The following is a 3,958-nucleotide window of genomic DNA, read 5'->3' as shown; positions in this document are numbered from 1 at the left end:
GAAGGGCACCACAATGAAATGGAGCTTGCGGTTCAATTTGACTCAACACGGGAAAACTTACCAGGTCCGAACTTATGGAGGTGAGACAGATTAATAGCTCTTTCTCAAATTTAAGGGTAGTGGTGCATGGCCGTTCTTAGTTCGTGGATTGATTTGTCTGGTTAATTCCGATAACGAACGTGACTCACATATGCTAACTAGAACGCAGTCAGCGTTAATGCGTCGATGCCGATCGGAACGGGTTAGGACCTTTCGGTGGAGTATGACCTGACACCTTCGCTGTTCGTGTGCGCAAGTGCACTTACGGTACGCTGCTTAGCAGGACAATTTGTGTTTAGCAAAATGAGATCGAGCGATAACAGGTCCGTGATGCCCTTAGATGTTCTGGGCTACACGCGTGCTACAATGTGGGTAGCAGCGTGTCTCCTATTCCGAGAGGAACGGGAAATCACTCAAATACTCACTTAGTAGGGATTATGGATTGCAATGGTCCATATGAACTCGGAACTTCTAGTAAGTGCTGGTCATCAGCCAGCGTTGAATACGTCCCTGCCCTTTGTACACACCGCCCGTCGCTACTACCGATGGATTATTTAGTGAGGTCTTTGGAGATGATCGTTCGCTGGATCCTCGTGAACCGCGTCTGCTTTATCGAAGTTGACCGAACTTGATGATTTAGAGGAAGTAAAAGTCGTAACAAGGTTTCCGTAGGTGAACCTGCGGAAGGATCATTAGTGGCCAAGTGATCCTTCCAGAAGTCCGAACCTGCGGGTTGAGACTTCGGCACAAGTTGCCATATGATAATTGACGAAACACTATAGAAGTCCGAACCTGCGGGTTGAGACTTAGGCACACGTTGCCTTATACATGACTTCGAACAAATACACAAGTCCGAACCTGCGGGTTGAGACTTAGGCACAAGTTGCCTTATACATGACTTCGAACAAATACACAAGTCCGAACCTGCGGGTTGAGACTTAGGCACAAGTTGCCATATGAAAGTTGACGAAACACTAACAAGTCCGAACCTGCGAGTTGAGACTTAGGCACACGTTGCCTTATACATGACTTCGAACAAATACACAAGTCCGAACTTGCGGGTTGAGACTTAGGCACAAGTTGCCTTACACATACATTGGCCAAATAAACAGAAGTCCGAACCTGCGGGTTGAGACTTAGGCACAAGTTGCCATATTATATTCGATCAAACACTAAGTAGTCCGAACCTGCGGGTTGAGACTCAAGACCGTAACAAGATGTCACTATACAAGTCCGAACCTAAGGGTTGAGACTTAATGCGATCTAGATACCAAGTTGACATCCAATACCTGTTGAGCAAAACCAAAGATTCCCTGTTCTCGAATGATTACACTATATAACAGGGAATCATGAAGAAATCAAGCAAGCGTGAAACAAAGTCATCACTTGGGCATGCTCGATAGCCAACCACATGACCTTAACCTAAGAGAGCATGCAAACCACATGATACCTATAAACGATTAACCCGCCCTAGTTCAATCGTTCACCAAGTGATGACTTCAGTATGGCTAAGAGAAAAACTTTTGAATGGGAAAAACTCTAAGTCCGAACCTCCGGGTTGAGACTTCCGCGTCGGAGGTGGGCGCACCTCCTATCCGAAAGATGGTGAATCAGGGGTGTTCGATCAGCAATGGTCGGATGCCCCGTCGTAGTCCAACTATGACAATCCAAGTCAAGACCTCCGGGTTGAGACTTCCGCGTCCGGAGGTACGCGTACCGCCTACCCGAAAGATGGTGAATCAGGGGTGTTCGATCAGCAATGGTCGGATGCCCCGTCGTAGTCCAACTATGACAATCAAAGTCAAGACCTCCGGGTTGAGACTTCCGCGTCCGGAGGTACGCGTACCGCCTACCCGAAAGATGGTGTGCTTCTGGGGTATTCGATGAGTCGGATACCCCGTCGTAGTCCAACTATGACAATACAAAGTCAAGACCTCCGGGTTGAGACTTCCGCGTCCGGAGGTACGCGTACCGCCTACCCGAAAGATGGTGTGCTTCTGGGGTATTCGATGAGTCGGATACCCCGTCGTAGTCCAACTATGACAATCAAAGTCAAGACCTCCGGGTTGAGACTTTCTAAGAGTACAAGCATAAAGGAACACGGACCAAGCCGTACCGAGAGAATCGGTACTAGAGCCCTTGTGGTTCTACATTGAGAGAGCCCTCGTGGTTCTCATTAGGGGCTTTATGCAAGAAGTACTCAATACTGTGGTGTGAAGTATAAAGTATAGAGTCCTCCACTGGTCCACGCTGCTCCGGCGGTCCTGGGTAAGATAGTTCATTCTAGCTTGCCCTATGTGGAAGAGGACTCAATACCCTACCTGTTGAGCTTGAAACAAAGTCATCACTTGGGCATGCTCATATTGCCATACACAATTACATTATATTCGAATGAGCATGCAAGCGACCCTATATAGACCGAACCAAAACGATAGATACCGCCGTAGTTCACCCCCACCAAGTGATGACTTCAGTATGGCTAGTGTGTGAAGTATAAAGTATAGTCCTCCCCTGGTCCACACTGCTTCGGCGGTCCTGGGTAAGATAGTTAGTTCTAGCTTGCCCTATGTGGAAGAGGACACAATACTTAATACTTAGAGTACAAGCATAAAGGAACACGGACCAAGCCGTACCGAGAGAATCGGTACTAGAGCCCTCGTGGTTCTACATTGAGAGAGCCCTCGTGGTTCTCATTAGGGGCTTTATGCAAGTCGTACTCAATACTGTGGTGTGAAGTATAAAGTATAGAGTCCTCCACTGGTCCACGCTGCTCCGGCGGTCCTGGGTAAGATAGTTCATTCTAGCTTGCCCTATGTGGAAGAGGACTCAATACCCTACCTGTTGAGCTTGAAACAAAGTCATCACTTGGGCATGCTCATATTGCCATACAATATTCCATTATCTACTAATGAGCATGCAGCTATATGATTATAACCTGTAAACGATTACCCCGCCGTAGTTCAGCGCTTCAACCAAGTGATGACTTCAGTATGGCTAGTGTGTGAAGTATAAAGTATAGTCCTCCCCTGGTCCACACTGCTTCGGCGGTCCTGGGTAAGATAGTTAGTTCTAGCTTGCCCTATGTGGAAGAGGACACCATACTTAATACTGTGGTGTAATGAACAAAGTATAGTCCTCCACTGGTCCACGCTGCTTCGGCGGTCCTGGGTAAGATAGTTAGTTCTAGCTTGCCCTATGTGGAAGAGGGCATACAAGACAAAGTATAGTTCTCCCCTGGTCCACGCTGCTTCGGCGGTCCTGGGTAAGATAGTTAATTCTAGCTTGCCCTATGTGGAAGAGAGCATACATGAACCAAGAACGAAGGTTATGATCGAGGAATGATTCGACAACTAACCGATGGTATGAAATGTGAAGAATTCAAGCAAGCACACAATCAAGTCATCACTTGGGCATGCTCGATAGCCAACCCTATGACATTAACCTAGTAGAGCATGCGAAAACCAATATATATGTAAACGATGCCCCTCCCTAGTTCAGCGCTTCAACCAAGTGATGACTTCAGAATGGCTAAATCAAATCGGTTCAAAACATACCATCGGTACCCTATTGAAACACACAAGTCGATATCAAACCTCATGATTGTGTAGTCCTCCACTGGTCCACACTGCTCCGGCGGTCCTGGGTAAGATAGTTCATTCTAGCTTGCCCTATGTGGAAGAGGGCACATTACTCAATACTGTGGTGTTATGAACAAAGTATAGTCCTCCACTGGTCCACGCTGCTTCGGCGGTCCTGGGTAAGATAGTTAGTTCTAGCTTGCCCTATGTGGAAGAGGGCATACAAGACAAAGTATAGTTCTCCCCTGGTCCACGCTGCTTCGGCGGTACTGGGTAAGATAGTTAATTCTAGCTTGCCCTATGTGGAAGAGAGCATACATGAACCAAGAACGAAGGTTATG

This window comes from Anopheles coustani (assembly GCF_943734705.1).
Source record: "Anopheles coustani chromosome X unlocalized genomic scaffold, idAnoCousDA_361_x.2 X_unloc_29, whole genome shotgun sequence".
NCBI lineage: Eukaryota > Metazoa > Arthropoda > Insecta > Diptera > Culicidae > Anopheles > Anopheles coustani.
This window is presented reverse-complemented; position numbering follows the sequence as displayed.